Here is a 24437-nt window from a genome sequence, read left to right on the forward strand (position 1 = left end):
GATGTAACAAAAATAACCTATCTATCTGGCAATTTTGCCCCTGTAGCCCTAACCCTAGCCTGAAGCGCACCCACATAGGAGTTCAGAAACTAAGAGTAAGTCTAAGCACTTCAACTCTACTCTTAGCTGCTTCTCCCTTAGTGTTTGAAGGATGCATACTAATACTTTTAGCTATATTAATCCCTGGACCACAGTCTAATAGGTCATCAGGAAGCCAAATGCACTCCTTGTCCTAGCCCATTAACTCTGATCCTTGGGTCATCACAGGTCTATGAGAAAAAGTTTTGAGTCTGTTAGTTTCTCTAACCATACCTCTAAACTTATTAAATAATGAGCTTTTTCTCATGGGACCTTAAAATGTAATATACAACTTGAAATTTGAATTGCACAACTCCTTTCTTAAAATGTCCCAGACTTCCTATATAATGAAAATAATTCACCTGACTGCTTTAGATCCTAACTGTAACTAAATAATAATCTTAGCATTAAATGTAGAACAGTAGTTCATAGCCTGGGACACCACAGAATGTAATCTCTCTTTTTTTTCATCCCTGAAGAAAGTCACAGTAATTGTAGTACTAGCTCTAACCCCGTCCCTGTGCCTATTTATGCAGTCAGTAATTCAGATGTTCACAGGTATCATAAGGCCTTCAACTGATAAATTTGCAGTTTTATTTTACAGTTTGGGCCTTAGAGGACACCACAGAAATAGAGTCTTTAAGTTGGGGGTTTCAGGTTGTAGCACCTGAAACCCACAGCTTGATATCTAGCCAGACCATTTCTTCTTTTAATTCACAAGACAAGCCCTGGAAATCCCACTAACATCAGTCTTATCCTTAATTTTCCAGACTTTTCACAGTGCTGCTAAAATAAACTGGTGTTTGCTGTATGCTTTCTAACCATAACCCAAGCCATCACTGGTCCTAGGGTAACTGTAAAACTGAATGAATACCAGTCCTGTTCTGTGCTGCTACGCCCTACAGGGTGCAGCAAGACTAACATGTCTGGATGCTTTAGGTTGTCTAACATTAACCATGAGCTGAACCTTAATCTGAAATGTACTCTGGTTTGTGCAGTAGATCACTCACCAAGACATAACAGGGAGCCTTCAGCATCGCTAACAACAGCACTGAATAGTACTTTTTTTTTGCTGCACTATGTCCCAGTAACAATGCTGAGAAATTCATTAGGTCCTAGAACTGAAACTGAAATCCAGCCTATCTGCTGCCTATATTAATGGCAACACAGGGCAGACGACCCTACTAATACTAGTCTTCATCATATCTGTCTGGGCTTCATGTGATACACTAAACCTAAGTTTAATATCCACCTATTAGGCAAGGCTTCTGGGTCACAAACCCTACATTATGCAGCATTGAGTACTACTGCTATTCTCCACAATAGTCTGGTATCTGAAAGATGCAGCAAATGGCAAATGCAGCTTGTCTAGTTGTGTTTTCTTCTAGAATAAAACCTGCTTCGCCTCTAGGTAGGTCATAAAGAAAGGAAGTGGCTTATACAACAAAAAACAATATATAAGTTGCTCAGACCCCCTCTGCTTTATTTTTTCTTCCAACCTTTCCATCTTCTTCAGTGCTTAATAAATACAGTTTTTTCTTCAAGATGCATTTGTTCCTCATCCCTAACAAAAAAACTGTAAGATGCCCAGTGGCCTGCCATTACAATAAAATGAAACAAGACTTGAAATACTTAAAGTACTTAGTTCATTAGTTGCTTTCTAGACTCTGAAGAATGCAGCAATAATTAATTTATAGAGTTCTACATTCCGTAACACTGATCCTAATCTTAACTTCGAAATTACCTAGATGTTGATCTATATTGTCAAAGGCAATTTGGTATCTTCATAGTATCTTTAGGACAACTAGTATCTGTCTTGACCCGTACCATACCATTGCTTTAGTATGAGAAATTAAAAGTATCTGGAGGCTTCCAGAGGCTCACTCTTGCCATTGTCTCTGCCAATCCTTTCTGGCTTCTGCATGAGGAAGCAAGAAGTGCCTACCTGTGTGTTCAGGATATGGATTATTTGCCTCAGTTCTATTCCCAAACCTAAGTGCACTCATGGGGCCAGACATCACTTTAAATCTTAATATAAGGACTCATAATACTAAAATGATTCCTCACTGCACCTTTCTAGATTCTTTATGCTGTAACAAGAATGACCTGCCTGTATTTTTAGGTTCTAGATATCTAATCCTATCTGTGCACTAACTTTTGGGTTAGAAACTGCTAGCCCTTCATTGAAAAGCAACATAAAACATAAGATCCCACAGCGGATGCTTTCAAATCATTAAAATGCCCACTCCTGTGGACAGGCTGGTTGTCCTGGACCCTGCAACCTGGTAAACTAGTCTATGGTACATAAAAAACAAGCAAACAAACCAACAAAAAACCATATTGGATTGTTGTGGTTTAAACCCAGATAGCAACTGAGTACCACATAGCCAGTGGGTACTTAGTGGCCAGCTGAGGAACATCCAGTAGCAACAGATACATCCAGTGGGATGGTGAGGAGAATCCAAAAACAGGTGAAAAACTTTGGGTTGAAGTAAGAATATTTTAATAATTAAAAGTAAAATAATTTAATAATAATAATATAATAATTAAAAAAATAATGAGGTGGAGGGAGAAGGAGGAAGAAAGCCCTGCCCCCAAAAGAAAACCGAAAGTAATTCACAATACAATTGCTCACCACCCTCTGATCAATACCAGCTCATACTTAGATGGCGATTGGTCCTTTTTGGGCTCCTCCCACCAGTTCATATACTGGGCATGATGCGCTGTGGTATGGAATACCCCTTTGGCTAGTTTGGGTCAGGTGTCTTGTCTCTGGTCCCTCCTGTTCCTTGTGCAGCTTTTCCCTGGCTTGAGAGACTGGAAAGTCCTTGATCAAGGTAAGCACTACTTGGCAACAACTAAAACATCAATGTGTTATCAGCATTTTTCTTAGACTGAAGCCAAAACACAGCACAGCACCAGCTACTTTTACTATCTTTGCTAGCCCAGGAATCTTTAGTTAAAATATTCTATCTGATATATTTTCCCATATCCACACAACAGAATTAATCAAGACCTTCAACACTACTAATACTGGTCCTGTCCGTAACTCTTTGGGCTCACTCATTCATCCAGCCATATGAACAACTCTAGATTAATTTTATTCTGAATCCCCACCCTTAAACCATAACTTGGGGTATAGCCATACAATACAAGAAAACGTAAGGTGTCTGCTAAACTGATTCTACATCTTCTGCTACCTGTTTGTGCCTTGTAGCTATTTCTATAGGCCATGTTATAATCATCAGTCCTAACTCCAGACCCAACTGTTTCTTAATTATATCCAAGGAGTATCCCCCACAATGACAGTGATTGGTGTCTGTCAGGTCTTGTTCTCTTTTTGCACTGGGGGGGCAGAATCTCACAGAGTTCTATTGTAAAAGAAGTCATTTAAAGTTTACCTAAACTATCCACTATCCCACCACAGCCTAACTTTACTTTTGTCCAGGAATGTGTTCCTCAAGTCAAGGAATATGTTAAGACTATGGCCTTACCAAATAATCTCTCTTCCTAACTCTGTGCAAATGGTCTCATCAGACAATATTTTCGACACTTTAAGTTTTTGGTCTTGGAGACTTCATGGAGGAGACCACCCAGCCCCCCAGGTCAACTGGCAGTGTCCCTTCTGCTCAGCAATATTAGTAGGCTTGAAGAGACACATGGAAAATATTGCACCTAATAGTAAGGTTTCAATTTTTCATTAAGATCTTAAAATAGCTGTTATTTCATGGAACAAGTTGAAGAAGAATCCATCCTGGCATCCATGGGCAAGTGTCATCTTGGAGAGATCTGGACAACGAGAGGATCATGCCCTTACTGACAAACAAGGAGCAAATTTCAGTGATGGTGTGGAACACTGCAAAGGTTAGGAAAATATGTTGGATGTTAAAAATTTTCCACAAGAAAGAAAAAAAAAAGCTACTGATAATTCTGTTATTCTTGTAACCAGTTACCTAATCCAGGGATGACAAGGGTTATGAGTCTGCCCAGTGTATTCTACCATGCTTCCTTAATTCTGGTAAAAAAACACCTGCTCTTGTGTTTCCTTGATCTCTACGACCTGCCAATGGAGCTGCTCTGCATCACACAATCTAGCAGATGCTCTCAGGTATTTAATCCTTCTGCTGACTTGTGCCAGAAAATTAAGTTGGGAAGATCTATTGGGCAGAAAGTGCTTGAGAGCAGAAATGGGAGAAGAGAGTTGCAGTGCTTGAATGTTTCCACTCTGTACCCTGCGTGTTGTTCCTCCACCGTAATTCAGCACTACCATAAAGGCAAGGAGACAGATGTCACTGCTTTAGCATTCCTGGCACCTCCAGGCGTCAAAACCTTGTTGTTTGTGTTACTTTTTTGATTGTCAAGTCCTGTTATGCTGTAGGAAAATTTTCTTGCATCTCTGTTGATTGGCCATGGATTTCGTCACAGTAGGGAAGAAAATGGACCAAGTTCAAGCAAAAGTAATCCATTATCTCCTGCAGACTGTCTCTGTTGGGGTTGTAGCTTTGAATGGCCTCTACTGTGGCAGAGAGGATTTCTCCTTATTGGCATCACCTGGGCTCAATTAAATTGACATTCTTCATATGAAGAATTCAAATGCCAACTTCCAGCTACTTTTGGCTCGTGTTACCATAGACATGGCTGGAGAGGTAATCTATAGCCGTATGTGACTGTAATTCCACTCCTGTTGCTGAAGTAGGGCTTTTCTAAAATTTATTCAGCATTTAAGAAGATAGGTAGATTGAGACTTAACTTACATTAGCCATGGGTGCTACCCAGTGTGGATATCTTGTGCACAGTGTTATACTGAGGTCAATATTTTGTGACAAAGCAAAACTTGCCAGTACCAGAGACTTAAAACAGTATGGAAAAAAAAAAAGTAGAAACTAGCTAGAGAGTAGAAACAGAATGTGGTGATGCAGATATACATAAGGGCTCCAACCGTACTCTAGAACTGGGTCCTCATCAGTCTGAAGGCAACCATTCACAAGACCAGATCGACTCCCACATGTTCCATATCCTATCCCACATCCTGTTTTAGGGAGCGATTTAGACGGGTGATTCCATCTCACATCCTGGAGGATGCAATAGGCACCATGCTGCTGATGTCTAGAAGCCATTGCAAAGGAATATGAGCCGCAGTTACCACAAATCAAAAGGATGTCATCCCTTCTAGACCTTAAAACTGGGAATGGACTGCCTTTAATTAAATGAGCGTTTAGATAGTTCTACTACAGTGCTCCAGCTGGATTAGTCTCTTAGCTCTTAGATGTTTGGGATCCAATGGCTTCAGGAATTCTAATGGAGAAACAGGGGTGCCCACAAAGCTACGCAGTGACTTAGCAGTGTTTTGGGCGGATGTGGTCAAGTAACAAGGCAGCTGAAAGCCCAAACATTTCTGAAGTCACATGTCTTTATGGGTTTTAAAAAAGTTGCCCTCCTTTCTTTGTCTTTGGAAATGATCTCCCATATGGCAAAACTGCTCTAACTTAACCAGAAACTCATGACAAAATCTGGCTTATAAAAATGTTTCTTCAGCATTTTCTTTTGCCCCTACCTAGTTTGGAGCTTTGCTCTGGGAACTATTAACTTCTGAATGTCACCAAACTGAGACCAAGCATGATGCGTGCAGAATTTTTACAAGAGAATGGCAAATATCACTTCTCTGCTGTTGTCTAAGGCTGGAGTGATTACTTCATTGATTCATGTTGCTTCTTCCCTTTACTTTTAAAAAAAAAAAAATAAAAGATTACTGCACCTATAAAGATGCCCAGTAGTTTTGTTTTGAACTTGTCTAATAGAAATGCATTGAACTGTGCATGATGGTTACATAAAACTATGTCATGGCAAAAGTCTCCATAACATCAAGTAGAAGTTTAGTTATTGGTACCATGAAGTAAAAACCATCAGCTCATACAAAATAACAGTTGAAGTGCATGCTTTAAGCTGGTAATTAATGCATGGTATATTGTGTTAACCTAGCCAACAGTGAAAAGAAATTGTTGCTTCTGTGTATGGACAAGCTCCAGGAAACTCAGTTGACAGGTGAGATGGACTTTTGGGTGGAACTTGCTCTTATATAAGAATCAGTGTCCCAAAATCCTGAGCTCAGGACTAACCAAGCACCGAGCCAAATTACAGAGGGCTACAGAGATCATGTTTCTGAGGCATGATTAGAAATCACTTAGACTCCCAGTAACCACTCTGCACAAGGGCAGAAGGACTTCCCAGCCCTGGCTCACCACAGCCATTCCCCTGCTGAATCCCAGCAGCTCCAAAGGTACAAGGGCTGGAAATAATGATGCAGAAGGGAGAGGTCTTGCTGGATTGCCAGGAGACACGGGGGCAGAAGGAAAAATTTCTCTCTAACCCTCTATTAAGTGGAGGGTCTCTTCCTGATAGAGAGCAGAAGGTTGAGCGTGGGAGGGAATAAAGTGGGTATGGAAGTGAAGCTAGATGGGAAGGAATGTCAGTGCCAAACACAAGTCTGGTTGGCTGAGTATGACAGCAGCCTGCACACCACCTGCATTTCCTGCTTTTGATGGACAGATCAAACCAGGGAAATTATTTGCCCTACTGCCAATCTGAATTACAGTCAGTGCAATGGGGACTAGGACTAAAATACACCTCGCCAGCAGGAAATAAACATCATTGATATTTAAAGGGATTGGGTTCTAGCAGCAGACAAGCACATCGTGGTTTCTCCCCATGGGACTTAGAGAGATCTTCCAGGTTGAGCCCAGTGCCCAGCTGTAGCAGCAACCAACTGTGTAGTCCTGTTAATAAAATTATCAAACCTCATTTTGAAACCACTTATGTTTTGCGCCTCCACTATTCCTACTGGCAGGTAATTGCAGAACTGCAGTCCTCTGAAAGTTAGAAGCCAGCTTCTAATTTCCAAACCAAGTTTACAGCTGGTCAGTTAGAACTACATGGAACAGAGTCTTGCTCTGATAATTTCTGTAAGGATTTATGTTATTTGTGACTAGAAGGGATAAGGGCTTGGTTTGGGAATTGTGAAAGAAGTGACTCCATTAACTAAGGGAGACTTGCGGCTTCAGAATCAGCTAGACCCTGAGAAGGCTTGCAGGTGCAATATATACAACCTCCTGTCAATGGGAAGTAGTATATGACATTCTTTAGTTATATGACATCCCAGTTTCCCTGGTCCTGGGATAATGTTCAAGTTTTCTTGCCAGCCTCCCAAAACAGAGCGAGGCCATTTCCACCCCTAATTAGCTCTATGTAAACTGGATTTCTGTGAGCTTTTTTGGAGAGCAGGGCAGCCTCAGGAAGCCATTCTGCTCATGGCTCATGTGCTAACCAGCATCTGTGCTGTCTTGGTCTTGCAGGGGCTGAGGTCAGATGCCATGTCAGTATATATGTATTTATCACTTTACACACACGTATTTTGCACAGAGCACAGCCCACATATACACATGTATTTGTCTTTGTACTGTAGACATATGAATTTCTTATATTCCGAGGACATTTTAACTGGAAATAATGTCTGGAAGCAGATGGGCTGAGCAGCCTTTGATGAGCAAATGTTTATTGTTAGCTTCAGCAACAAGCGCAGTCATCAGTTAGGGCAAGTGCTGCTACAATTGAATGATGATGGGGTTTAGTAGTTCTTTGTATAGAAAAAGGCTGGGTTGGCTGAGGTTATTATTGTGCAAAGGTTTTATCTGCATAGTCAAGTTTCTTTTATTGGTCTAGCTGGAAAAAAAGTTGGATGCATGCAAAATTTCAAAGGCCTCTGAAGCATTTCTTAGGGCTTAATTTGATTACAGACTTCATAAATGTTTTTTAGGGTCAATTTTATTTCTTTAGTTGGTCTTTTAGTTTATTCTCTTCATATTTAGTTATTAATGTTACATTCTGAATGAGACACAGCCTCATAACATGAAGAAAACTGTTTCTTTTGAGCCACAATACGTAGCACAAGGCAAAGCTGGTATACAAGAAACAGCTTAGCTGTGAAACAAGGTCAAAATCATTTGGTAAATGGAAGAGGGGATTCCACCTGTGTCCATCATGTTGAGTCACTGCAATGGATGAAGACACCAGGCCTGTGGAGAAGGGTTAGTGCCTGAGTTAAACCAGTCTGTGAGGGTCAGCTCCCCATCCCAACTCAGCAGTGGGGAAACTGTGAAAGAAATGTTGCATGGACTTTGTATGTTGTGGAGTCCATAATTTCTTTGCACGAAAGCATGCTCTTTTATTCTTTTTTTTTTTTCCTGGAATTTGATTTAACTTATGATGTTAGTCCTGTTTCATTCACTCAGAATCGAATTTAAAGAAGCGTGTCCCTAATTTATCATGTGGAACTGTCAGTACATTTCTAGAGATCCAGCTACAGTTATGCTTCCTGATTCTCCTCTATATTAATCCTTCAAGAAAAAGGTAATTGGGTTAGTTAAGTATAATTTACTTCTTACAAATCTATACTGACTTACAGGATTTCTGTGGTAGGTTACAATTTCTACCCTCAGGATTCCTAAATATAATTTCTGATATATCACTTCAGTCCTACAATACAGATCTCTCTGGAAATAATTTCCTGATATTTTTTTGGTATTAATGGTGAAATAAATAGGAAAACACTTGCCTTAGAGATTTTTAAACTCCATTCTACAACTATTAAGAAATCTCACTACATGTGGGGTGGTTTTTTTGTTGCAGTTGCCAATATAATATCATGATAAAAAGAAGTGCAGATTTATTTTGGTTGTATTAACATTTTGACACTTGTACAGTCCAAGTCCATGCATTCTTTGACACTGGACTGACATGATGGGAGGTGCTATGAAGTGATATTTCTGATGTGAAGCTGCACAAGTATTAAACTAGTTTTAGAATTCCATGATCGGGTCTCCTCTGTTGCCATGTGCAAGGCAAGCAGGGACAAGCCAACAAATGTTCCAGCTTTGTGGGGAATATCTTAGTTGCAGAGGTCTCTCATTATCCTTTTTTCTTTGAAAAGTTCATTGAAAGTAGCATATGCCTATGAACTCCTACAACAGCTACCTGAGAGAGAGGAGGTGGAAAGAGAGAGTGAAAGAGAGCACTATAGAGTCATGGTGCTTGCCTCTGCATATTCACCTTCTCTTCACATGAGACTGATTTGCTCTCTCTCGATTCCTGTTCATCAGCCCCAGGAGGCTGTGGCTGTGCAGCCCTGTGTGGCTTTCCTTGTTGGACCATGCCTGGAGTGGCAGAACAGAGCCACCGGAGTAGTATTTCAATGGGCTGTCCTTGGTGCCCTGCCAGCCAGCCAGGCTTTCTTGCCTTTACCTCCAGGAATTGTGCTACCTTGGAGGTACAAACCAACTGGAAATCCTGCAGATAGGATCAGCAGAGATTTTTTACATGCTGAAGAGAGAAGGGAGCTCACCTGCAACACAGATGAGCTGCAGTGAGCTCTGGCTGCCAGACCTGCCTGGCAGGCTGGGTTCAGCTCCCTGGTGGGGGAATAGCTCTAAAGGGTTAAACCAACTTTGTTCCCACTCTCTGGACATACTTTAGCTGTTGCTGGGGATCTAGTTGCTCAAGATAAAAAGATCACAAGCTGACATTGTTCTTAACTAGCATTTCTCTGTAATTCTCTAATTCAAAGCAGGCTTTGCTCACTTTTGTGCTCTCTTTACAAGCCACGATGATGATAGGATTTCCGAAATCAAAGGCGAGAGCTGAACTGAATTAAGAGAGAAAAAGCCACACTGCCTGGTTTGGGAGAACAGAGGATAATTGCGGAGGATCCTCCCAGCTGTTTTGGCAGTGGTGATGGGGGAATGGTTTTCTTCTATCAAACCTGTATTATTTTTATTGTGAAATAAACATTTTCTGGGCATTGGATGGCAATTACTCACTCTCCCCCTCCAGCGATGAGGTCGCACCAACCGCACATCACAGAGGAAGGCAAAACTTTCCCATTTAGATTAAAACTTACATCAAACAAAGTGAACAACAATGAAGCAGCTTGGTGTTTGTTCCTTTCAAGACTGTCTCACGCTATTTCTCTAAACTCTAAGTTTGTATTAACACACTGGGCTTTGAACTTTGATTTGCCAGGTAAATCCCAGTATGGCAATACTGCTTTTTCCACAATCCTTTACATCCTTCTTTGCAGGAAAACATGTTAGCTGGAGCAGGCTAATCCTTTCAATAACTCCAAGTACAGTATTACAAAAAACTAATTAAACAGGATCCTAAATTTATTGAAAAATGACTGGTTATTAGCTAAGGTCACTCACCCTCGCAGAACATAACAAGAAGAGTAATTACATAAGCTTTCTGAAAAATAATGTGAAATTGATCCTAGAGGAACAGTTATCTTTTGGACTGATCTAAATTTAAACTGCACAGCTCTGCACACAGACAGTCTGATTGTAGTCAGAAAGATGTGATTTCTTAGCTCCTTAAGGTTATCCTTCTGAAAATTCTTCATCTAACACTGGAAACAATCAATCAAGTGCTACCAAAAGGTACATTAAAATCCAAAGCTTTCCATGAAGTTACAGCTGCCCTACTAACAATTTTTCCTGCTTCACAAAGTAAAGCAGTTTAAATGCCACTTTAGGGCGACTGTTTTGTTAATGCTGCTCAAGTAATGGTTACCGTTTCACTGTTTTTGTGCTTTTGTTAATTAACTCCCACAATTAAAGAAAACAGAAAGAGGAAATAGTCTTAAGTTATTAAATACCGCACATCTGTGGAATCTGGTCAAGAAATATGGTTTCAATACTTGATTTAGTACTTAATAGGTCTTTATTAAGCTTTGGGAAGTGAAACAAATCTTTGACCTACATAGACAGGATAAACCTATTTCAAATGTTGTTGGAGATAAATAAGGAAGGAGAAATACTGTCTGCATGTTAGACTTAGAATGGTATGTGCAAAATCATGGTTTGTTAAAGGCATTGGAAGTATAGACTCATCCTGGCTTATGATCAAGACGTGTGACCTCTGATGGTACAGCGGGCTGCCCAGCAGCAGCAGATCAGAAGCTGGCCTTACTGTCTCCTTGCCTGTTCATTTTGTCCTTCAAGGGCAGTCGATTCTCATTGGTACTGGGGGTAATTGAGAGAGTGGCTGTGTGCTGTCTTGTTGCCAACCAGGGTTAAACCATGGCAGTCATTTTTATGGCTGCCCAGTGTGAGGCTTGAAGGGTTCAAGAGGACAACAGATTTGATTGGAATGTGCTAGATAGAATTTATAGCTGTTATTGCTATTTAGCTACCAGTTGGCAGGCTCCTGTGCTTGCCATGTGGCTTGCTTGTCTCACTGTGTATTAGAGTCTGGTGCTTGTTAGTGGTTGGTTGTTATTTTGCTTTCGGTGCTTGCTGTACTGCTGTACTGCTGATCATCTTACTCTGCTGTGCTTGGGAACATTCTGATAACAGCAGTGGTGATGCTCCTGGCCTGTCAGATGGCCAGGGCATCGCTGATCTTTCTGTGCTGCTGTACTGGACAAACTGGAACTCTAGTGTGAATTCATGTCAAAGGGATTGTAACCTGTGGATAAGTTTATGTGGGAGCAGGACACCCTGAAGCTTCTGTGTCTGTGAATGTGTCCACATCAAAGCAGGTACATCTCTAAACATCTGTGGCTGTGGATAAGTCCATGCAGCAACAGGTACATTCTGAAGCATCATTGGCTGTGCATGAGGCCATACTGGAGCAGGTTTACTTCTGAAGGGACTGTGGTTGCAGTCTGTGGGTAAGTCCAAAACAGAGCAGGGGCAAAAGGAAGATTTCATTTCAAAGTTAAACCCTATAAACTGGCCCAAAGGGACCAGGGGTGGAGATTGTAATTGACGTACCTTTAAATTGGTGTAACCCAGGGTCTGAGTTGCATGTTATGGGAATTACTACAGCAGGAACCCCTTGTTGCTAGCCAGGCTAAAAGCAAGGGGAGGAGTTCACTGCAATGTTAAACTCTATGATTTGGCCCGAAGGGATCAGGGGTGGAGATTGTAATGGCAATACCTTTAAACTGCTGCAACTCATTATTTGAGTTGCATGTTAAAGGAATTACTACAGCCAGAACCACTGGAGCCAATGGAGGACAAGCTTCACAAGAAGCAGTGGTAGTGCAGCAGTGACCCAACGTGAGCTGGCTTTGGAGCCCAGTAACTCCATGTGACACACAACCTCTTTTGTCCTGAGTGACCATCATAACAAACAGAGCCCAAAGTTATGGACTAAATTAACTCAGTGGACATTTTGTGGACATTTATAGGCATTCTACAGACATTTTACAGGGCTGGTCCATAGACTAAGAGAAGGGAATGCTATGTGTGTATTATATAAAAGGATGGGAACAGGGGTAGCTGGTAGTGAGAATGTATTGAATAGTGTGGGACTGAGTACAACATGAATAGTACGAACAAGGGGTGGAGAATGTTCTGGGTTTGGTTGGGATAGAGTTGATTTTCTCCGAGGTACCTAGAATGGGGAGAGTGCTTGATACTAATCTCTGAACAGGCAGCACTCACATGCAGAGAAGATGGACAGATGGACAGTAGGGGGATGCTGCAAGGCATCCCAACCTGGGACAGGATCTATCACAGAGCAGATCCTGCCATGGACCATACCTGGCTCACACGTGGGTTAGTGATGTCTTTGACTGTCCATGCAGAGTCCCTGCCTGGACTTGGTTACAGTTTCATTTCAGGTTTTCTGGTCTGGTGCAGGTGTTTATGAACCTCTAAAACAAGAGAGCAGAAATATATTAAACACTTAAACTGAAAATCATAGATTATCTAAATTTCCTAATTATGCAACTTTTCCTCTTTTACTTTAATGACTAGGCCGGTGTATTGGCCTATTCATTATCCAGGCTGCCAAATCTTTCTCTCTGCAGCTCTCAGGAACAAGGCTGGGACAGCACTGTGATGCTATTTGAGTGCATGAAAGTGACCCCAGACATATGTACTTTGTTTGTTAGTTCTAGCACTGTTTTGTTTTATTTTGTTTTCATGAAGCATAAGCATTTTACTCCAGAAACATTTGAACAGTGGCCCAGTGGAACTGGCTTCTTTTACCAGTACGAAAAAGGATATTGAAAATTGGTCTTGGATAGCTCATTCTGAACAGCCATGAGTGAAATTCTCTTCAGTAAGTTTTTCCAGAAGGTACACATTTATTCTTCAAAAAAATGTTTACTTTCTCTGTATATTGTGAATTTTTAACTAAAACTATTTCTGGTTTATGTTGCAAGGTTCAGTGCTATTTGTACTCTGTATTATATGGATGTGTTTCTCTGACAGAAGTTAAAATCTGCATCAGCTTACCTTTCTTGCACTCCACCTGTTTTTGACTATTAGTGATGACCGAAGAGTAGAAAAGTAGTGAGGTTATTTTTTGCTACTCCATGGCATATAAAAATGTTCTCTTTGCATTAGAAGTCCAGGCCTAATCTGCCCTTGAAAATGAGATAGGTTGCTGTAGGAATGAAAAAAACTGAACACAGCAGATTGAGGAAACAAGAAAATGTTCTTATCCTACTGTGTTTGCAAATGCAAAGCTTGGCGTGTAGGACAGCTATTCTTTAAAACCTAACATTGTGGGAATTGCACCATGTATAGTGTTCTGCTTCATGTGTTGTTATTTGATTCAGCTACATTCACACGTCTTTTTGTTCCAGTTTTTTCAACAGAAACATTATGTGAACTGTGAAAGTGTGTAAGAAGTTTCCAGGGCTAGTCCAAGTTTAGGTATAAGTTTTTAGCACAAATTTACTGATATTGTAACTATTACAGGTAAACATTTATTACATATTACAGGTAAACATTCCTATTACAGCTAGAAATGGCTGTAAAAATGCAGTCTGGGGTGCATGAGGCTAACCTGTGCTATTAATGCACCGTATGTAAACATGGAAGTGAGAAAACTCTCACCATTCCTGTATACAAACATACATTGTAAAGTTAATTGTTTACATCTCTTACTTAGGTCAATGATAATCCACAAGATTAGAATATTAAAGTATAAATGCCAATTAAGGAAAAAAAAAAGTTGTGGGTTTTTTTTTCCTAGCCTGTTTGGAATATGTATGTTACATTGACTTCCAGTTATAGCTTTTTGGCCTTACATGAAATGTTTCAGACCTCATTACCATGTACATTTATACGCAAAATTCAGCCCATGAAAGTATTTGAGATAAAAGCCATCAGGACTCAGAAAACAATTCACAGATTCAAAAAGCTGGTGCCCATAAGCAACCACTTTGGTGGTCTGAGGTGACCTCTTGTATGCATAGGCTGCAGATTTCTTTCCTCTTAAAAGCACAGGCACAGACATGCACACAGGCCCAGATCTCACCGCAAAGACCTGAGCAGTGACAAGTCTACCACCTCTAGTAAGTCAGGTGGCAGTCACTGGTTCTTACGTAGTGATAGGAGCAAGGAAGCCCTCGGCTTTCCTAAGCTGTTCATAAGCAGCATTAAATGGTCTCCCCACTCTCAGGTACCTTTGCTGCGGATGACTCAACCACAGCTGAGTCCCCCTTGCAGCTTCTTCATTCTACAGCAATCTGCTGTGAGCATACCTTGTCACTGCCTATATTGCTTCTGTATTTGCCCTGCTGCCCACACCATTGCATTACATTGCAGTGCATTGCATTGGTAAAAATGTTAGCATAGCAAAGATCGTAACGGGGTCAGATTTTTAATCTCAGGCTTGCCCATTTATTTCTGTATAAATATTTGTGTTAAAATTTACTGTAGCACCAAACCAAACACTTGGGAGAAGTTCAAATAAACTGCATCAGTCAATACGGTTGCCTTTATCAACAAGAAATGTCACCTTCTCCAAAACGGGAATGGTTTGTTTGATAAGATGTGCTCCATGAAACTGTACATGCCTGTCCTGGTTCTGTATTACCTGCATAATTTTATTTTTTAAATTTTTTTTTAAGAAGGAATATGTTCCATTATTTTCTTTGGGTAGAGAACAAATGCAGCAAGTCCTGGGTAAATCCTCTCCTCCTTTTTCAGTCCTGGAAAAGTAAGAATGTATCAAAGCCAGGGGAAATGCCAATGCGTTTACTCCTCAAGTACTAATTTCAGCAATTCCCCAGCCTTTAGGACCCTTTGAGGAAAGTTATTTGGTCTTTTTTTTTAAAGAACATTTAATTTTAGTCGATTCTAGCTGGAATCCTCCTTCATGAAAGATGATTAGCTTTTCAGTGCGTGTATGCCCTAGGAGTTGAATCAGTTCTCCCACTTTGTTCTGAAGGAAAAAGCATCTATTTAATATCCACAGACCCTTTGTTTGAGCTCCTTTTTTTCCCTAACACATTTCATACACTTATTAGTCTGATGACTGAATTTTTAGCAATTTCTTTACCTTTTGTCTGTTTTATCTTTCGGCTCCAATTTCAGTTTGCACCTCACATGTTGCTATTAACTTTCCTTTTATATTCAAATGTAAAGGTCTCATTTCTGCTGTTTTGTTTACATCTCCTTCTAACAGGGATAGTTTTGTGTCCAGAGTAACTGTTTTTCCCTTCTCTCTCCAGATCGTCAGTCTGGGTGCATCCAGTAGTATGTCCTTGAGCAATTTCCAGCTTTTGCTAATATTTCCCACTTCAAATGATGTACATTGCAATGGCAATGAATCAGGAACTGACAGACACAATTAAAACCAGTGTTCAGCCCGCCTCAAATCTGTAGAAGAAGTAACGGAATAAACAATGTCAGAATAATTTAATACTGAGAGAAGTAATTGAATTAAAGCCCTTTTGTGTATGTAACGCCAAAATGCGTAAAAGAAAGTAAGAAACCCATACGTGGAAAGGAAATACTAATTTTCAACAAAATCAGTTTCAGAACGTGCAGTTTTCCTACAAATTTGCCTGTTTTGTAAATGCAGACAATTACTCACTTTCTTGCACAAGACACAACTGATGGCTAGATGCTCACCCTCTGATTGAGTTAAAGCACAATGTTCAGTTTGTATCGCTGTGTCAGGGTTTTAGTACCCAAACGTCTTGGAAAAGCCTGCTTTTAGGATACAGTGACTTACCCCTGGAACTGGCTTACCCAATGAACTTTGTTGCACTTTATATTATTTTACTTTATTCTCAATAGCCATCCCAGTTGGCTGAGGGGAGTGCCATCTCTGGAGAATGATGCAGTGGAAGGTGGCACAGGACCCCTGGTGCTGGGGACTGCCAAGCCACATGGTGCCTGAGCACAACACCAAGCTCACAGTCAGGCTGTGAACCAGCTTGCTGTGAGCCCTCCAGATTCTCAAGGAATCACTCCCCAGGTCTGGGGGAGCTAAGATGCCTTGGGACCTATAAAAGTGAGGATAAAGCTTGGCAGGAAGTTTTGCTGCAGCTGAACTGAGGCTTAGGGATGTCACTGATGCCAGGGACCCAGAGAGACGTATAGCACCAATAAAGTTGTCACTTTGGTCCTCAAGGCAGCCTCTCAGCGCTGGGCTGTGGTTAGGCTGGCACCATTAAAAAATGTAGGATATTGAAATATTTCATAATTACTTATAAAATAGCAGGTGCTCTCACCTCAGTATCCAGAATCCCAGTTCCAGTCCGAGAAGGAACACGAGGGATTATCTTCATTTCTGCAAGGATGTCCCTCCACATCACACATGTTGGCCGCCTGAGGTGCATATTATAGCCACACATAGGATGTTTATCTGGGAACATCACCTTTCCCTTGTAGCCAGCCTCAGCACAGCAATAGCATTGTAGGCTGAGGTGTGGGAAACCACACCAAAAGCATGCCTTGAAGTCTCCACCAGATTCCCACTGGTACCCAACTGACACACAGTTTTTTACTTCCCTGTGGAAGTCCAGATATTTTTCATCGACTGTGTTCCCTTTGGTTAGAAGAAGGTGAGTATCTTCATATAGGCAAAGGTGATGTCTCGCAGAAAAGAGACCAAATAGGAGGAATGGAGATAAACTCGACTAGAAAGGAGAATATATCTAGATTATTATAGAGCAGGGGACATTCTAGAGCTAGAGTAGGGGCTGGATGCTGCAAAACAGTTTGGGTGGAAGAGACTCTAGTCTGAGGTAAACACAGATCAGAAATTACGGATTAGAGCTGATAACACCATGCACAAAAAGGGACAGAAATATTACAGAGGTTCTTGGAAGCAAACTGGAATATTACTTTTGCAAAACCTTTGGAAATGCAAATGTATGTGAGGAGTGTTTGTGGTTAGAGTCATATTAATAGGGTTTTTTTTTTCCCTCTTGTAATTTATACTTCAGTGAATATCTCTGACTTTTTTTCCCCTATTGTTTCATTTTAATACTACTACTGAGATTAAACTGGCCTCATTTCTTTTAACATAGGCTATTATCTGTCTAATTTTTACACCAGTCTTTCTATAAATAATTATTGATGTTTGATAGCTAGCTTTTCAGAGTAATGCATTCCTTTCTACAACGTTATGTATCTGATGATGTAAAAAGTTATTAAAAATAAAAATTGGATTGAACAGATTTAATGATTTTGTTAACTTTCCTTACATTTTTGTGTGTGTTCAAGCATTCAGTTATGGTGAATTTAACTCTATATAATTAAAATAGTTTACTATGTACAAAAGAAATGCCACGATCATTAGTGTAATGCACATGATCCATCTTGTTTTCTGGTAAAGTGTGGGACATAAAACCATAGCAAAGCAGATAATTTTATTAACATACCAAGCATATGGATGGAAAATGGGAACACATGCTTCTGGGACCCTCTGAAAATTTTCCCTGTATCTTGTGAAGAAGTTATAGGCAATCTCCCCTCTCCCCCCATCTCTGCCTCTGTTTTTAGGGAAATTTTAAGGCATACCAAACCAGAAATGCATACTGTACATTGTCAAAAGACAGTACCAATTTCACAAATGGCAGGCACTGTGTTTTCATGTTTTCCTAATACTTTAAGAACCAGAGACTACATTAAATACTATGTGCAGCTTGTGGCTACAAGCCAAAAGGAAGCCCACATGACATTTAGTGCCCTTGTCTGCAAACCGATAAGAAAGTCTGTATTCTCTAAACTCTTTAAGTGCTCAGTGTCAATCTGGAATTTGGTAACTGCAGCCTGAACAACTTCTGTTATTTAAAAATGCACACTTAGCTCTAAGAGGTTTCCAAGCACTTTAATGCTGGGGTATTTGAACAGAGTAATAGGGTGCTTTTAAAAAAGCTTTTTGTTTTGCAACTTTATGTTCTTCATCTTGTTCAAATATTATTTACTTTAGAATCCATCTGATACACTCATAAAGTTAAACATGCTACTCAATAAAATGGGACAGGGCTCTGACAAGCCTCAGGAAACTTTAAAAATGTTTGAAGAGTATAGACTTTATTATATCACAAAGTAAATTTTGCACAGTTTGAGTTTGTGCTCTGAGATCACATAAAAATGCTTGACAGAATTATTCCTACCCAGTCATTTTGCCTACCCAGACCTGCCAGTTTGTAATGTCATACTAATAAGCCTGTGTGTTTTCTCCTGCCTAGGAGCTCCAGGGTTGTGATAACTCTGCATAAAACTGCTGTAATTTCTCTGCAGGATAATCCCAAATATCACTGTAGCAGGGTCTTAGTCCATCCCAGATAGGATCTAAATTGCCTGGTCTTTGTCTTGCTTACAGATATCCAAGTACGTCTCTTAACTCACTACAGGCACTCCTACATCTTGCCTGCAATGAAATCATGCTCGTTTAGCTCTTTCCTCTCCAACAGCTCTTGTGGAGCTGCTGCAGGGAGGGGGGATCACAGTTGTTTAGTAAGGATCTGCACAGAATTGCACTGCATCCCTAGTTCTTTTCATTAACAAGCATTTAAGTGAAACATTCTGTGCCCATGGGGTAGACTGAGGATCTTCCACCGTCTTCCAGTGAATTAATGGAAAATTGAACTTCCAAGAAAAACTAATTCTGTGCCTGATCTCCGCAGGAAGAAGAAAATTTACAGCTAAAAATAAAAATAAGGCACCCTCTGGGGCTGAAAATAATGTATTCTTCAATGCAATTCCTATATTCCTAAATCTTTCATCTTCCCATGAGACAGCTGTAATGAGTACGCTTTGTACCTCTGTTTTTACCTGCAGAGGGTCATCTGTCAGCAAACTCAAGTAATTTCCTTCCCCTGTCCTACACCAGCGGGACCGGGAGTAATTCCTCTGTCTTAACATTAGCACCTATTGGAATCACACAAAATGGAAGAAGATTAAAATTAATTTGCCTTCCCTGTAATAGCATCTAGTGCAGAGTCTGAAAGATGAAATCAAAGTGCATCAAATGGTGCTAGCATAAAATAACTCCCACTTGGATCCACATGGCTAACTGCTGGCCCCAGCTGCAAGCATCTACACTTCAGGGAGGTGGAAAGCTTCACCCCGATGAATGAACCTTTCCTTATTTGTTATAAATCTTATCATATCATGGAAACCTTATGTTAGATTCAATTACAAAAAAAAAAAAAATTATCCAGAGCTGTTAGTCTGCTTTAATACAATAGAACTTGAATTGTCCAGTTAAGAATAACACTATATAACAAAAGCAGTATCTATGAAAATTATTTAAGGCTTCTGCAGCTGAAAGCAACTCAGTATACCAGGGCTGTAAAGCAAGGAGACCTAACATGACCTAGCATAACCTGAATATAAGGAAGAGCAGTAAAAAGGTCAGAAAGGGGGTTGCAAATCTAAGTATAGCACTGATCATACCACTTCTTCAAAGCCCTTCCCAGATGTGGTGCCTTCACAGGGTGCAGAAAAGAACCAGAAAAAGATTTTTGAGATTGAGACAATGCCTTACGGTGCAGTGCTTTAAACTGCTCATTCTGGCTGGTTATTCAGACAAAAGACAGAGATCATTTTGTCAAATACATTCACAGGATATTCAAGGGCTCTTCAAAAGCAAAGAAAGGCATTGAAAGGGGAGAGGGCGACACAGATTTGTATCTGTGCAGATGATCATATTGTAGAACAAACTTTCAAGGTGGATAGGGTATTCCTATGTCTTAATGCCTTCTGAACACCAGATTTGAAATAAAGGCAGTAAATGTTAACACTGACTGTAAACTTAGAACAACCTACCCATGTACCACTAGATACGGTAATTGGATGGCCCACCTGCATGCAAACATCATTTCTGAAGTGGATTGAAGGGTGAGATATTGTAGATGGAGAGATGAGATAACATGATTATCTCAAGGGGAAAAGAGAGAGCAGGAGCTAGTGAGGTTAGAAGGGAGAATCATATTGAACTAAACCACCTGTGATTTGTAAATCCAGTAACATTCCACCAGTTTAAAATATTTTATAGCTTTTTCTTGAGAGCCAGGATAGAAGGGTGAAGATTGAAGCTGTTGCATGAGAGAAGCTCTGCTCCTGCTAAGAAGTCTATCCATTGTCTGTGTGAGTTCACCCCCCTGTACATTGGCTGTAACCTTGCCCCTGGGTGGTTTCTACCAGGTCAGGCATGGGGCGAAGCATACTGCCTCCAGGGAGGAATGGCTGTGGGATGGAGGATGCTGATAGCGTGGCCTTTGAGGGCCTTTCGTGTGGTTAGGTTTTGCGCTGCTGCTCAGGCAGAGTTAAGCCATTTCACACATCCAACAGGAGCTTTGAGGCTTTGAAGTTTTGAAGTTTGCAGTCTCTCCTTCAGACCTGGTGAAGAGCTTGCATGCCCCAAGCTTTTTCTAACTAAATCAGGTCCTCTAATAAAACATACGATTTCTCCCTACAAACATCACCTTGCTTGTATCTAGCTCATTAAAGTGTGTATTATGTGAGGATGTGTATTCTATACAAAAAAATTGATTAAAGCCACCAGGTTTTCTTTCTCCTTTTGTACATTCTGTTGTTTGGGAGCTTGTTTTGTTTTTATGCTTGAGTTTGGGGTTTCTTTGGTGTTGGTTTTTTTGTTTGTTTTGGTTTGGGTTTTTCGTGTTTTTGTGGGATGTTTTGGGGATTTTTTGGTTTTTTGTTTTGGTCACAAACCATGAAGTAACTCAATTTTTAAAGAATTTTTTCCAGGCTTCCTGAAAACAAAAATGCACAGACCTGAAGCATACATCTGGATTGAGTTGAGACCTTGGAGTGAAACTGCAAACCACAATAATTTCTTGTGGTTTCTAGTAGCACTGGTATTAATATCACCTTGAAGGTATGTAGCATAGCCCTGAGTTGCAAAGGCAGATCTGCAGCAGTATTTTAGACTGCGATCAGACCACCAGCTGTTCAGTAACCTCTGCTCTAACAACAATTTGAGGTGAAGTGTCCCAGAAGAAACCACTAGAGATTCAGTTCTAGGGAGTGGGATGGATGCTTCTTTAACAATATTGAACATACAGGGTTCAAAAAGTAAGAAAGAAAATCTAGAACAACATGGAAATCTCATCATCCTCAGCTAGCTGCTCTAAAAAATTCCTGACAGTGTGATTTTGTTCTTTTTGGTGCTGCAACTTCAGAAATCTTGCTTCCTGTACAGTTTATTTTCTTACCCCTAGGCTTACAATGTGGGCCTTATATGGAAAACATTTCTTCTATTTCTGCCTGTGCTATTCTAGCACAGGCTTAATCAACAAGTCTGATCCAATGACTTTTGCATTCTTTCATCATTACATAGAAAAAAAAAAGAGCATAAGGTTTTGATTAAACAACAACAAAAAATAAACTTTAATTAAAAATCCTGCAAACAAAATGTTTAAATGAATTAAAATATTAAAAGAGCGAGGGTGTAGCTGTATAGTGTCTTGTGTTCATGTGCTATGACAAATTCAGGTTATCTCCAGAGGAATAACTCAAATAGTGAGTATGCAACGTGCGTTGAAGGGCTCAATGAAAGCCAAATTGTCCTCCGAAAACTGAGATTTCTAAAATCACATCTTCTGGAAAAGAGGTAGGATACACTACTTAGGGACTGTCGTTATAGGCTTTTTGACTATTATAAGCTCATTCAACTGGCATCCTTACATAGATGTCAATTTTAAGATAGAATAGCTCACCCTTTAGTGAGACCTACCTTTGCTGTAGCAAGAGTCTGGTGAACCAGACCCTGTATTTTGATAGCTGTGTTTAGGTGTGATGGATGCTATCAGGCATATTTTCAAGGCTTGGACTAAACTTGTTCTACGCCTGCTTCTCAGTGCCCCCCTTTCTAGATCAATCATACTAACTACATAAACTTGAGATTTTTGAAATATAAAGTAACTAATAACTGCTGGGGACTTCTGATAGTCTAAATACATTTTAGGATTAGTTTTGCATTGGCTACAATGGAAAAGCTGCAAGTTAAACTTCAAAACTGTCAGACTGAAAGATGTGCTATAACTTCCCTAGGTCTTACACCTGAGGGAAAACTCACCTGAATCTGTAATAGATTCGGTCTGCAGTGAGTATTCAAAGACATGCATCTGTGCCAAACCAGCCAAAATCATACAAGTGCAAATGGATGCTTGTCTATGCAAACTGTTGGCATGCAACAGACCACTTCAGAGTCACTAAGTGCCAATCTTTATTTTCATACAAGAAGTATCTCTTTCTCCTTAGGTAGCAATTTTAGAAAAGAAAATAAATTGTCTCTGTATACAACATTATTCTATCTAAATAACTATAGTCAGTTTTGGAGAAAAATTAGGAAAAAGCATATTGAAACTGGGGATGAAAATGGAGTTTCAGGACAGCCTTCAGCCTAATTCAGTCACTTTTGCCACTTCTTCTTTTTTTTTCCCCCAAATGCATATCTGGGTTACAAAGTTATTTCTTCATCCTTTAGGGGTAGAAATGTGTGATCTCTCCCAGTCTTCCTCATCCTACAAGGAAATCTCAGATTAGAATATGTGGGCTTAATGCTGCTCGCAAGCTGGCCAAGAACGAGTCTCTTCTCATCTGGCAGGAGAGAGGTGTGAAGAGCCCTGCTGTGCTCTGAACGTGAAGGAAGCATGCAGCGATGTGGTGACTAGATTTCATCACGTCAGAGGGCTGCAGCAGTTTATTTTTAAAATGCAGACTTTTCAGAGCAGACAAAGAGGTGCAATAATGAGTTACTCATGGAGACGTCCTATTTTCAGAATTATACCAGTGCTGGGTAGTGGCTCACCCAAGAAGAAAATCATTCTTTATTTTTCTCCGTCTTCTAAAGCAAATCTGAAAATTAAACAACTCTGACTTTTCCCCCCCCCCCCCAGGTCACAAGAGGGCTGTTTTTTAACGATGCAGAACAGAGACATAGAAATCTTCTGAGCTGACAGACATCCCCTATTTCCTTAAAAAATAAAAGTCCCTAGAGGAGAAATTCTCTCACTTTACCCAAATTTGCCAGATTATTCCCTCTATTGGTTTCTAACATCTTCCCTGATTTACCAGCACAGCTTCAAAAATGAATTCCAAAATTAGTTATGAGAGAAAAAATCTGTGTGGATTCTGTATGTATAAAAACACATTAAAAAATTTTGCAATACACATAAAAATAATACATAATAAATACATATAAAATACATATAAAAATATAATTAATATATAGAATACATATAATAATATATAATAATACATATATACATATAATACATATAATAATAATATATATATAATACATATAAAAATTGTGGATCTCCCTTCACCCTTCCCAGAAGCTCTAGGTTTTGATTTGTTTTGTTGTTGTTTTTTTTTTGGGGGGGGGTTGTTTGTTGGTTTGGTTTGGTTTTGTGTGTGTGTGTTGTTTGGGGTTTTTTTTGTTTGTTTTGGGTTTGTTGGTTTTGGGTTGTTTGTTCATTTTTATTTTCAACTCTAGGATTCCATTTCAAAACTGGTTCCATGAAGCATCAGTTGTAAGGGTGAGAAGCACACATTTTGTGTCATAGTAAAATGTGTATAAATGGCACCCTGATGTTTAGGAGGGCTGCCTGTTGGCTGGACTTGGCAGGTACAGCAGGGCTATGGCACTGCTATTTTCATGACCCAGCTGCCATGTAACAACCTGTGCTCTGCTTTGGGAAGACCCCAAGAGCTGATCAATAGTAACACATCTGTGGCTCTCCTTCCTTCTCACTTAACAAAGGCTTTTTGGTGTAGAGGACTAACAAGGCATGGTCTTAGCTCTGCGAGTCAGAACAACAGACTTCATTTCTGTCATTGATCTCTGATCTAAAACAGATGACGCTTTTTTGCTGCACTACTTCTTCACCTGCAAAATAAAGGAAGTGCCAAAGAGGCATGAATGCTTTGAAATTTTTATGTTACCATTCTGCAAAGGTGATTTTATTATTTAGAACTACCTCCTCTTCTTCCACAGGTGGATGAAAGTCAATACTCTTCAGACAAGCTTTTGCTGTGCTGCAAATGGAGAAGAGACTTACCCCTTACGTAAAGTTT

Source organism: Pezoporus wallicus, unplaced genomic scaffold (assembly GCF_028554395.1).
Source record: "Pezoporus wallicus isolate ANWC-B61680 ecotype Strahan unplaced genomic scaffold, APGP_CSIRO_Pwel_v1 scaffold_2584, whole genome shotgun sequence".
Taxonomy (NCBI): domain Eukaryota; kingdom Metazoa; phylum Chordata; class Aves; order Psittaciformes; family Psittacidae; genus Pezoporus; species Pezoporus wallicus.